This window comes from Mustela putorius, unplaced genomic scaffold, assembly GCF_011764305.1.
Source record: "Mustela putorius furo isolate JIRA1106 unplaced genomic scaffold, ASM1176430v1.1 tig00003845_pilon_pilon_pilon, whole genome shotgun sequence".
NCBI classification, from domain to species: Eukaryota; Metazoa; Chordata; class Mammalia; order Carnivora; family Mustelidae; genus Mustela; species Mustela putorius.
In genome coordinates this window covers 6,011,359-6,024,848 of record NW_025421998.1, presented here as the reverse complement: position 1 = coordinate 6,024,848, position 13,490 = coordinate 6,011,359, and the positions used below count along the sequence as shown (strand labels likewise).

Below are 13,490 nucleotides of genomic sequence, written 5' to 3'. Positions count from 1 at the left end.
TAGTGCTGACAGGCATTCTTGAAGGCCCCAGGATATCTAGAATGGAGGGATTATAGGCAGGTAAACTTTAGACAAACAGGATCACACAAAATGTCGTCTGACTCTTCAACTTCTAAAGAAAGATTTTGTTGCACAGAGCAAGAAAAGAAGGTTTGTAGATTTTTATGGTCTTCAAATAAATCAGGCTAGGCTCGCTTTTCACTTCTGCCTAGCGACTTCCAGATTAGAAAGCATTTTTCCAGCCACTACCAAATCGGGGAAAATACAGATGAATAAACCGTCTCTCCAGGTGCCACTCTTGGACCAACGGAGTAACCTAGATGTGGGCTAGGTGACAAGGGTGAAGATAGTTGGAAACTGCCATTTGTGTCTGCTACACACACCAAGAAAGACTTTAACATGGTTTGGGGTTGTCGAGATCTTTTAGGGCAGCATTCCACTAGCTGAAGAGGAAACCCAAGCTGAGAATGGCCGAGTTGGACAGTCACACAGCTACTGAGTGGCAGAGCCAGGCCTGGAGCCCAGATCCGAGTCCAAAACTCTTTTTCTGCTGCCCCACAGCTGCTGCTTTACAGTATTGAGGTTTTGGAATTTTACTCATTCAAATGCAAATGTTTTGTGGGCTTCTTTAGTAGGACATTTTTTTTTTTTTTGGTCTTATTTTACTAACTAGGGTTTGCTGTATTGAGCCAATGAGTGCAGATATGGAGGTGTTAAAATCATCCACCTCTTCTAAAGCCTTATTATTTTCCCTTTGTTTCTCTTTACGACATGGAACACATGCTTCCTTTCTTCCTTACAGCCTGAATTGGAGGCGGCAGTACATGCGACTTGACTGACTTGTTCTACCGGATGACACAGTAGTGAGGATGAGATTAGTGAAATCAGTGTAGCCCACGGGAAAGTCCTGCCCATCCCCACTCCAACCCCTCCTGTGGGAATTCTTCCAGGGGACTTGTTGAAGGAAGGAGTTGCTATGAGACAGTGCTGCAGCTGGGCTCTGTGGGGGGTCTGGGTGGTCTCCTAAAAGCGAGCAGTATCTGCAGTTTGAGAAGATTAGAGGTTTTATGTGCCACCAGTATGACACCACTGGCATAGGTCATGACCGACATATACTATAAAAAAGCCTCTCATTCATTCATCCATTATTTATTGAAACCATACTATATGCCAGATATGCGGCTAGGTTCTGGGGATATACTGTCCTTACCCTTGAGGGAATCACACCTTGCTAGAGAGGGCAAAGAAAGAACACAAAAGACTGCCTCTACCAAGGGCAAGAGAAAAGAGAGGAGGAAGGACACAGGATGATGGTCGGTAAGTCCCATTGTGGCTGTACAGACAAGGGAACACGTACCTGTAATACAACGTGATGGGTGCCATGGGAGAGGTGAGATGAAGTTCAGATGTGAACACACCAGAATAGCATCTAACCCCATCTTCCAAGGTCAGTGAATTGTTTTTGGAAGATATGATATTTAAGCACAGGCTTAAAGAATGAGAGGTCATATAGGTAAAGAAGTACACAGAGGATGTTCTTGAAAGAGGGATTGTCGTATAAAGGGCTCTGAGGCATCACGGAATCTGGGAACACAGGGACATACAGGTAGTACAGTAGTACTAGTAGGAGTATTAGTACTAGCAGTACTAGGAGTACTAGTAGTACAGTAGGTCTGGAGCACAAGCGAACAAGGGTAGGCCCAGCGAAGGAAAGGCGTGAGAAGATAGAGTAGTAGTTTGAAGGGCCTTGAAGGCCAGGCAGTCGCTCTTCTGGTCTTTGTCCCAGGACTTTGAATGGGATCATTGCATCTCTGGGAGAGCAGTGTTACACCACATGTCCCCATATCCCTGGCCTGTTCGCTGGGGTTTGTGGTACAGAAACAATACAAAACAAAGAGTACAGGTGAGCTCAGAGGATGGGGTATGTACACGGACACCCAGAAAGAAGATGTTGAGTGGGGGAGCCTCGTTCTCTGAGTCTTAACCTGCATCTCAGAAGTAGAGCAAGCGGATAACAGAGGTAGGACTAGCCTCAGCTGACGGAAACAGATTCGAAGTAACAAGAGGTGAAGCCCGATAGACATGCATTTGCCTTTCCCGTGGAATAGTCTAGGGCTGCTGTGGCAGCTTGGCCATACCCACCTGCAGCCCACTGCCTTTGTTTCAGAAGCATCGCTCTCCGTGTGGTGTTCATGCTGTGGCTCCTGAAGCTAGAGCTACCACACTTGCTTGTGGGACGTTGAGCTCCCAACCAGCAGCCCTTTCCTTAAGGGCTAGTGCTTTCTCCTGTTTCTCCCCAGGTCAGTCAGGCTCAACTGTATGCTTCTTATTGGATTCCTCAGCCTTGCTTCCTGGCACTCTGTTTGATAGAAATTTCTACGACCACCTTCATTAAGTAAATGGTGTGTACTTCACAATTGCTTACTATTATTTCCAGGGCTATTATAAATTTTGGTCTTTTAAAAATTTATTTTTTAACTTTTTATTTTTAAATAATTTTAGAGTTCAAAAGGTTGTGAAAATACTACAAAGAGTTTCCATATACTCTTCTCCCAGCTTCCTCAAACGTCAGTGTCACGCATAACTGTATTATAATGATCAAAATCAAGAACTTAAATCGGCAGAATACTATTAATATTTCTATACACCATATTCAAATTTCAGAGTCCCACTAATGTTCTTTAAAAAAAAAATATTTGGGGAGTTTTATTTATTTGAAAGAGAGAGAAAGCACAAGCAGGAAGTAACGGGCAGAGGGAGAAGTAGGCTCCCTGCTGAGCAAGGAGCCTGATGCAGGGCTCGATCCCAGGACCCCAGCTGGGATCAGGACCTGAGCAGAAGGCAGAGGTTCTGCCCACCGACTAAGCCACGCAGCGTCCCCTCACCCCCACTAATGTTCTTCTTGGTTCAAGATCCAGCCTGAACCACAAGTTGCATTTAGTTGTCATGTTCCCACAACATCACTTTTGTGCTTTCAAACTACATTGCGTCAGAAGACATATGGTAATCTCTTCCCCCCCATACCAGTGATTTTAACTTTGGTCTTTTGGTAGGGTAATGTCTGCCAGGTTTCTCCACTGTAAAGTCATGATTTTCCCTCTGCAATTATTAAGTATCTTCTGGGGAGATAAACTGAACAATGCAAATATCTTTTTTCTCATCATACTCACCTCCCCCACTGATTTTAACCCTTATTGATGACTTCTGCCTCAAGCAATTACCACTGTGCATTTATCAAATGGTGATTTTTGTTTTCAACTTTCCAAGAGCCATATGGATACACAATCTGCAGGGGGGACTTGAGCGTATCTGGGAATTAACGTTCCTCAAACCATTAAACCATTAGGTGGTCCCTGATGCTTTATCCACTACAGACCATTCCCTGGCTGTCATATAAAAGCATGTCACTGGGAATAATACCTGACCTTCTGTTTTTCCTCTTCATTCTCTTTTGAATCTAGATTCTCGCCTTTATTTCTGTAGTAAATTTTCATTGACACTCCAGGCTTTCCAGCTCAGTCCTTCATTGTCTCTCTGGTTTATTAAACTTGACCTCCTTCTTGACTTTTGACCTTTCTGTCCTCTGAATTTGGAGTTCATGACAGCCTTCAGCACGCATTCCCTCTTCTAGGTCAAGCTCCGCAAATCCCCACACATTTGCTGAGGCGTTCCGTAATGCTTTCCCTCTAGAGGAGTGAGAGCCAACATTGAACAGATTGTTTAACTTCTTGGGAATTTTGTGGACATGTCAAATTGGATAAGTAATAATTCTGTCATTAAAAAGCTATGCTATAGTTCATTGATTATCATCAAGAAGAGCAATAGGGAATAAGGGAAAAGGGCAAAAGAAGCAAGTCCTATTAAGGAGTGCATCAAAATCTCCTTGGAGAGCTGGGCAAAATATTTTTTTTATGTTTATCAAAAGAGTGTATGAATCAAAAAAAAAAGTTGAGAAGCAGTGTCTTAGCACAAACTAAGCTATTTTCAAAATTTAGACATGAGTAAAAATAAGAAATAGGATCGGAGTTAGGGAGTCAAGCTAGTCTCAGCAATGGCATAGAGGAAAAGAAGGAAGCTGACGATCACAGTACTTTTAAAAGCTGAGTCCTTCCTATGCTCCGGGCACCTCGCTGGGTTCTTAGCAAAAACTAACTCCTTTGATTTCCACAACAGACCTGTAAATTAACAACAGTTTATGTCCTCATTTTTAGATTGTTGATGTACAGTGGTGAAGTAACCAAGAGGCACTCAGGCAGTAAGTGGGAGGGCCAGTGCACCACCCCAGACCTTCTGCTCAGAGACCACATCTAGATCATTACCAACCACTCCAGGCCAGGTATGAAATCAGATAGACATGCATTTACCTTTCCCGTGGAATAGTCTAGGGAAAGGTAAATGCATGGTTTTCCTTGACACGTGGGTTGCCTGCCCAGCGTGTACCATGTTGAGAAATTCAAGTGATGGGCTTCCTTTGTCTGTACTGGAGGGCTAGAATTGAAGACCCCCTGTTGGCACTCCAAGCAGGCAGTGGTTACAAGCGTGTTCGTACCGATGACCCCCACTGGTACACTTGTGGCAGAAATGCTGCTCAATGTTAGCACGACTTTGTCACCGTGGGAACCTTCTGCTTCCTACATAACCCACCTTAGCTTCCATGTCAGTGGAGGTACCACAAGGAGGCCATTTGGCCTCATTCTCGTCAAATAAGAGAATCTGCTATTACCTGTAAGATCCCAGTCACACACATAAATTCACTCTGAGCACGAAGGAAATTGAGTAACTTACGAACAGAGTGAGAGGGAATCATACCCAGCTAGAGAGGGCAAAAAAGGAACAAAAAAAGGCTGACGCTATCAAGGGGAAGAGAGAAGAGGAGGGACCAAGGCTGATAATTCGGATCAATGTGGCCATAGTTTTTGTTTAAAATATTGAAATATTTCTAACTCGTTGATAGATGGTCACTGCTCCAAGGCTACCCTCTTCTCCATGCCCTGTCAATCCAGCCACTTTTTTATTCCTTCCAACAAAAGAAAGTTCATGTCTGTTTAGTTTTATTGATTGATGTCTATACCCTATACATAATATTAAATATTTTATGTATTAGCACTTAAGAAAACTAATAGTGAAAATGTGGCACAACTACAGATCTGCCTCTCATTGCTTTAGCCCAGAGAGGAATTTCCATGGGGGCACTATCTGTCTTTAGAAGGAAATACTGTTCTGATTTGCCTGTTTTGTCATTTAGCTCTGATATGGATGATTTTGGTTTCACTTTCCTTCCTAGGTACAAACACCCAACAGAGAACTTTCAACTCAAATTCCCCTGAGCCATTCAACAGGGCCTTCTCTTCAGGAACTTCATCCTCTCCGGGTGAGAAGCGCTCAACAGCCCTAGGCCTCCTTCTCCAGAGAGACATCAGAATATCCTGGTATTTATCCAGTGGCAGAGGAGGGAGAGGCTCACACATTCTTGGGCCCTGTGTGGCTCCTTTTCTCATATTAACAGTTTGCACACAAAAACACAGTTCACCACAAAACTAATTAAAAAGGCATTCCAGTCAGTACATGCATCTTGCAAAGGACATTAAATAATAGGTTCAAAACTCAGACCAGTGCCTATCTAATAAAGTCCCTTCTTCCAGTCCCCAGTTTCTTTGTGCCCTAGAGCCGCTCTCCTGTGACTCCATCAGCCCCCAAAGCCTCCTCAAATCCTCCACCTTCCTCCTCTTATGCCCGTGCTTTATTTAGGCTATTTTAGAAAAATAGCCTCTCATAGTTCCTCCTTCATCTCAGGTCTACTTTCTCCTTGTTTCTCCCTTTTCTGGTGATATGTCATTAAAAAAGATATACAAGGGGCACCTGGGTGGCTCAGTGGGTTAAAGCCTCTGCCTTCAGCTCAGGTCATGGTCCCAGGGTCCTGGGATTGAGCCCCACATCGGGCTCTCTGCTCAGCAGGAAGCCTTCTTCCTTCTCTCTCTCTGCCTGCCTCTCTGACTACTTATGATCTCTGTCTGTCAAATAAATAAATAAAATCTTAAAAAAAAAAAGATACACAAGTTGTGTGGTGGAGGAACAACATTAAAATGAAGAACACACAGGCACAGAAATCTGGCTCCATCTGGTCTCACAGAAAGGGATGTACCGATAGTGTTGGTCTTTATGGGTCCATTTTGTTTTGAGAAGATTCGGGAAGTTTTCAAAAAGCCAAAACTTTAAGAGTGTCAGTTTTTATGCATTTAAGAAGCTTAGAGTTGACTGTCCTCAATTACTATTGCCTCAGATATGTTGGTGGCGTGTAGTTACTAGGAGGGGCCATTCATAAGGGAGGAGTCACAGCTGGTGTAATTAAGTCAGTCATCTAAGCAAACCTACTTCCTGTGAGTAACACAAATTAACTGTAGTGTTGTTTAGGGAATTAAGGTGATAAGGAAATGGACTTGGGGCCTCAGACCCAACCTAGAACTTTTGCAGTTTGTGCCTTTAGCCTGGGTGACTTACCATTCTGGTTTCAGCAAGACCTGGATCCTTCCTCATGCTCCCTTTCTTGTATGTGTCTTCTGCTGGAATCACCCATACAATAGTTTAAACTCTTCAACGAAATAAAAAAAAAAAAAATCATCCATAACCTTAGCTCACTAAAAAATTGTGTTAACTTTTCAGTGTACCACTTTGGTGTTTGTCCATAACCATATAAAGGATGTAACAAGAACCTTCAAAAATTATCTCAAATATGTTTCATGGTATTACATTGTATTTCAAGTTACCATTTTTATTGCTAAATATGTCATTGAGTTGTTATGTCCTAATTTCCTTTATCATTCCTTATTGTTAGGTACTTGGTTTGTTTTTATTATTTTATAGTTAGTCTTGCAATTAATACTTACAAGGACCTAGCTTTTTTCCCCTTTCTACTATTTCCTAAGGATAAATTTCTAGACAGTAGAATACTGGCCCAAATTATATGAATATCTTCATAACCACTTAACTTTCAATTAAAATATAGGTACCAATCTATACTACTTGCTTTATATATGCATTCTACTTGTGTATGTTACCAAATCTTCTTTCACATTTTTATTTTTAATAAATAATAATATTTATTATTATTATTATTATTTATTAAAAATAAAATATTATTTTATCTTTTTAAAGATTTTATTTATTTATTTGACAGACAGAGATCACAAGTAGACAGAGAGGCAGGCAAAGAGAGAGGGGGAAGCGGGCTCACTGCTGAGCAGAGAGCCTGATGTGTGGCTCAATCCCAGGACCATGAGATCATGACTTGAGCTGAAGGCAGAGGCTTAACCCACTGAGCCACCCAGGCACCCCTCGCATTTTTATTTTAACCTTACTTTTGCTTACAAAGATTTTACATTTTTATTTAATTTATTTAATTTTTATTTAATTGAATCTGTTTTTTTATTTAAATTTATTAGCCAACATATAGTACATCATTACTTTTTGATATAATGTTTCATTAGTTGAAACAAATGTTTCATTTGATGTAATGATTCATTAGTTACATGTAACAATCTGGCTTTTTTTTTCTATCTTATATTGCTCCAATACTTAGAATGTTATTATCACTTCAAGTTCTAAGAAATCTTGCCTTCCTACTAACTCACCTATGTTTTCCCTAATATTTAGTTCTTTGATGTGTTTGGAGATTATTTGAATATTCTTTTTTCAAACACTATCTAATTTTAGCCCAATATCATTAAGTTTTTGCTTTTCCCACTCATGGTCCAGCAATGTTTCAATAATCCCACACTAACCCAGGTCAGGTTCTGGGCTCCCTATGGTTTTCGACTTATACATTTTCTTTTCCTCATCTGCATTTCTTTATGTTAAGCATGAAATGTTATATAGTATGTTTTGATATCTGGCACAGATATGTATTTCTTGTTATAATTTTTCTCAAAATATTCTTCTCTTCTGCCCTGTCAGCCGTCACTCCCATGCCATGTGGGCAATTTCTTCTTTTATCACACCCTGAGCCAAGCCAGCACTGTGGTTATTCCACCTCTAACTGCAAATCCCACTGAGCCTGGCATTCTTTCCCCTTACTCTCTGTTTTATTCCAAGTAACACTGACCTTTGGTCCCTGGGAATATTATCCTAGTTTCTCAATTGGGCTGAGCAAAACGATCACTCATTTTAGAATAGGACCATCAACATTTCACTTTTCTCTCTTTCTTTTCTTTCCACCAAAGCTGTGTTGTAAATCCCCAAATCTAAAGGAACACATCTGTCCTCGGTTTCTCTTTCTCAGCTGCCTAGGTTGAAATCAAGTAATTGCTGATTGACATTTATGACAAATCACTATTATTGAATGTTTAGGATTTGTGTAGGTGACAGAAGACTGGAGTTGGCAGATATAGGTGAAGCTTTGACCAAAGAAAACATGGTGCATTCTTAAATCTACAACTTTCTTTTAGGCAATGTTAAAAATTCTAGATCCAATTATTAGAGGCATGTCAGTCTAGACTAGGAGATTGCAGAAGTACAGGCATGTAAGAACAAATTTCCTTTTTGAAAGTGGTATTAACATAGGAAACTACACAAGGGAAAATAGAGAGGGTGAGGGAGAAAGAATGGGACAAAGATAGAGACTTGAGGATTCTTATCTCCAAAAAACCAATCTGCTAGAGTTTTTACAGTTTTGTTTTGTTTTTTTCAAGCTCGACAAAAACCCTTCACAGAACTAATCATCCCAACTTGCAGAAGAGGGAGCTAAAGTTCAGAGAAGTTGAGTGAACTCAAGGAAATCATCCTACTGGTGGAAGCAGGATCCCAACTCAGATCTGGGTGTCGTGAAACCGTTCTTTAACAGCTCTCACCTACCTGCCTTTCTGGTATTTGTCCAAGCATGTAGGAAATACCAACTAAACCACTACGCTAGTTGTGGAAATTCATATCTTGTTGAATGAATGTATGCTGTTGCTCCTTCCTCTTGTCTGATCCCCAAATCCATGAATTCACCGACTTACCTACAACCTACCAGCCTGTGAACATCATATCGGCACCTCAAACTCAACAAACTTGCCCCAGACCGCTCCTCCTGGTCCGGGGTTGGCTATCTCAGAGAATGTTCCACAATTGGCCTGATCATTAGGAGTCAGAAAACAGGAAGTCAGTTCTTTCTCCCAGTGCCCTGCGGCCACCACCCTGGTTCTCTGGACTCCGCACATCGCCTCTTACCTTCCTCCTGTCTATTCTCTTCAAAAGGCTTGTTGTACCTGTTGTGTCAAACAGTGGAATGGCTCCTAGCGGGAAAGGATGGCATAAAATCCAAAATCCTTCCTCAGCGTACACAGCCCAGCAGGGTCCGGCCCCTCCCTGGCCCCGCAGCCCCATCTCCCACACTCTTGGCTCTGTGCGTGTCTGTCACAGACAGCCTTTCTACACTGCCCCAAAGCCACTGTATTTCTTCCAGTCTCAGGTTCGGGGCATTTGAATAATTAATGATTCCCCACCCGATTTCGTTTTCCCCGTGGTTCTTAGTGTCTTCTAAGCTATTTTATAACTTATGGTATCGTTGCTTATTGTCTGTCTCCCTACACTGGAATATAAGTTCCCCTACAACAGAGGCTATCATCCATTTCATTCACTAGAACCCCGAGCAATGTCTGGGTCCTCCTGCTTAACAAACAGCTGTTGAATAAATTATTTCATTCACTTTTATGTATGTCACTTAGATGAATAAAGAACCTAGACACCAGATTTCTGGATAGTGTGTATTACCTACAAGACAAAAGGGCCCATGTTGGGTGAGAGAACAGAGGTTGGCAGCTGTCGGACTCCTAAGCAGTGCAGCTTGATAGGGACTAAATCAGAAGCCTGCCTTTGGGTCCAAAAGGTAAGTGAAAAACAGGATTATGGTATGAAATGACGTGAAAGACGGGATTATGAAAAGTACTTTAGGTTTTGACGGTTGTTGTTGGTTTTCCTATTTTGTTCTCGTTAACATCTGGCATTGGTTTGGTACACTCATTATAATCCGTGAATCAGTGTTGAAACGTCATTATTAACTGACATCCGTAGGTGACGTCAGGGCTCACTGTCTGTGTGTGGGATGATGTCATGTGTCCACCATCAGAGTACGCACAGAGTAGTTTCGCTGCCCTAAAATCTCCTCGTGCTTCACTGATTCCACCCTCTCCCCACAGCTCCCAGCTGCTGGCACCCACAGATCTTTTGACTCTTTCTCTAGAATGTCTTTTCTAGAGTGGCATGTAGTTGGAATCATATAGTATGGCATCCCAGCATTTCCAGATAAACTAACACAGTTCAGGGAAAAAGCAATGAAGACGATGGAAGGATTCAAAATCCTTTGAGGAAATGCTGAAGGTACTAGGGGTATTTTAACTGAAAGGGAGAGAATTCGGATACTCTGATGAGCATCTTCAGTAATGCCAAAGGCAGTCATAGGGAAGAGCGCTGATCTTGTTCTGTAGGACCAAGAGAAATAGACCTAGGAGAATGGGTCAAAGCATTTGAGAGGATGGTGAGGGTCCCCCCCTCCCCGTTTTATTGCAGACATTTCCCTAACTCTTAGCATCAGGGAGCATGAGAGTGGCCATCTGACAATCTAGTCTCAAAATATCCCATCCTTCATAAATCCTTAAATATACCCCAAATGAACTTTATTCTAAAACTAATCAATCAAGAAATCTGAGTAGAAATTTTCTGAAACCATCTTAAAATCGAGTCCAATAAATCGAGTCCTGTACAGTCTATATGCCAAATGTTACAGGATATCCTTGAAAGTGATTAAGGTTGATTTTTTTAAGTTGATGTTATAAAACCCTTAAACAAGAACACCCGCTATCACATGGGTTGCGATCTTACCTGGCAAAAGGCAGACATTGTTTTTCTTTGGTGTTTATGTGTTTTGGTGTTCAATGCATCGTCTGTGTCCTCTCAACTTCAGTTCAGACTTCTCCCCAAGGCTTTCATTGGAAGGACCCTTGGGTGCCCCCCAGGGCTTGTTACTGACCGATAAGAGAACCCAAGCACTTTCCCTTTGGAGGCCAGAGGTGCCCATTGGGCATATGCCGTCTCACAGAGCAGCACGCTCACAGCCGAGTGAGTCACTTCTTCAGCTGACTTGGGAGCCGAGTTGACTCTTGGCCCAGGGCCCAGCGGTTACAACTCCTGACAAAGATTGTCCGTTCTTTTTTGAGATGAAGTTGATTAGGGCCTTAATTTTATGCTGGTTTTATGAATCTCCCTTCATTTTTGGAGACCTAAGTTATCTGGTATTTTCCCTAACTGATATTCTTAAACTCATCTTAGTGTGTTGCCCCGCTCTGCGTTTCCCTACTATGTTTGTAGAAACAGACATCCAAGGAACAAAAACAAAAAGAGAAAAAAAAAAAAAGACCCTACAGTCCTGTGGATGAATGTTCTAGTTTGAAGATGCCAGGGCCCATGCTTCATTTTCTAATACCCAGTATAATCTCGTGGTGAACGAAGTTGGGCTCTGGATAAGAAAATCGCTTTCCATATTTAAGAACAGTGCCCTCGGGACACGCCTCAACTTTATGAACTCTGCCTGGGCTCCTCATATGAGAGTCATAGAGGCAGTTTCGACTCAAACTTGTATTTCTTTTGGCTTCAAGGGAGAACTATATAAACTTGAATTTGGCTGTGCAGGTCAGGAAAATAAATGTCACTGCAAGCCCCCATTTTAGATCAGACTCCACACTTGACACCCTCTGGCAGAGTGAAATACATAGAAATAGGAAGCCATACTTATAATGCGATCAGTTTAATTAGATTCTACGTACTAATAAAATATCAAACATTGGCAGCCGCCATCTTCTGACTTACATCCCGTTAACATGAATGCATTACAGTGTTACTCTCTGGTTTTATGTTCAAACATGATTGCATCTTTCCATATTCCAAAATCCTTTATTTGTTCAGTCTGCTGCCAAAAGAATCAAGAGAGAGGAGAAGACTGTAAAGACAGCACTGGCCTTTGTGTTAAAATGGGATTATGGGCCATTTTAATCCAGCGCCACTTCTGTATTTTCTTGAAATTACTCTAAGTGATAGATTAGGGAGCCTGTGAAGTTCCTGTGCCAGGAACTGGAAGAGATAGGGAATTGTAGAATTTGTCCTGAACGGGACACGTCAAGTCAGACATTGGGGTGCTTTGTGTGTGGAAGACGTGAAGGAAGAGGAGAGGTGTTGGAACAGTTCAGTTTTATAAGTATTATTTGGCCCCAATTCCAGAAATGATGCCGAATGCTGGGACACGGTGCCGAGCAAGAGGCTGGGCCTGCCGGGATGCTGCAGAGCTCGTTCCAGACCCCAGCACGCGGAAATCCCCCCACAACACGTGTAAATGCCATGATACCTGTGGGGCAGAGAAATGCTCCGTGAGAAGGGACAGAGCTCTTTGACCGGTGGTGCTGGGGTACACTTCCTGGGAAAAGTCACACCGGTGGGTTCTAGGAGACCCTTACAGCCTCTGCAAAGACCTAGATTTAAGAGGTCATGGTGTTGGGGGAGAGGCCTCAAACACTTGGAACAGCGGGTGACGATATTCCTTGAGGCAGTGGCTTTAGCACCATCTCTGAGACAATCCTCTCCCCTGAAAACGTGCACATACAAAGACACTGCATTTTGTAAACTCTTTACGGATTTCAAGATCTTGGAAGAGACCCTGTCTTAAGCAACTACATTTGTATTTATAGGCCACCTGTCGGGCACCTATTCGTACAATGTCCCTGCTCTCAAGGAACTAGAGTTGGTGAGTTGCAGAGTTAAGATACTTACTGTGTGAGAGCTTGTCCACAGTTTAGGAAGGTGTTCGTTACCACTCAAGACTATGTTAATAAAAATCCAATTTAAAAAGTCCTGAGAGCATCTTAATACTAGAAGAACCTGACGAGATGAACTCCCTTGGCCTCTTTTGGTCCCAGACCAGCCCCGCTTCTCTACAAATCATGACAGATCCATGTGCATTTTCTTCTTGAAGATTTTGTAAATCAGGAAGACCACACTCTCATATTTTTCTTAAATGAAACGTTTTCTGTTGCCACTTGGTCTTCCTCTAGTTCTTCCTTGTTAGTTCTCTCTAAACACTGAAGAATGCTGACTAAGACCTCTCTGAGAAATGTATTTGTCCATTTGTCTGTGGACTTACGTGTGTGTTTTGTGGGTAAAGACTAGAGTAACAACAACAATAATTTTGTCAATTCTCCGTCATGTGAGTAAACCATGTTTCCCAGCAGCAGTGCACACAGAAAGTCAGGACATGACTGACTCTGGCCTGCACAATCTTTCTTCTTTAAATTTGTTTCACCAAGCCAAGTCTCCCTTATATTGATATTTCTGAGATTTTTTACTGTAAGGTGCATTTCCTTGCCTTGACATTTATAATGCTACAGTGTATTTTCTAGCACTTTCATTATAATTTTCCACAGTCATGGAAACACTGATTTATGTCCTTAAAGCAGTAGCAAACAACTTTT

At 42.0% G+C, this 13,490-nt stretch overlaps 1 long non-coding RNA gene across 1 annotated transcript; it reads left to right on the top strand.

Moving 5' to 3' along the window:
• Window positions 1–2,804: 2,804 nt before the first annotated feature.
• LOC101686120 lies at window positions 2,805–9,718 on the top strand. The gene is made up of 3 exons (XR_198503.3): window positions 2,805–4,336; window positions 5,285–5,371; window positions 8,685–9,718. It is a non-coding gene; the product is annotated as an uncharacterized LOC101686120 (long non-coding RNA).
• The last annotated feature ends 3,772 nt before the right edge of the window (window positions 9,719–13,490 follow it).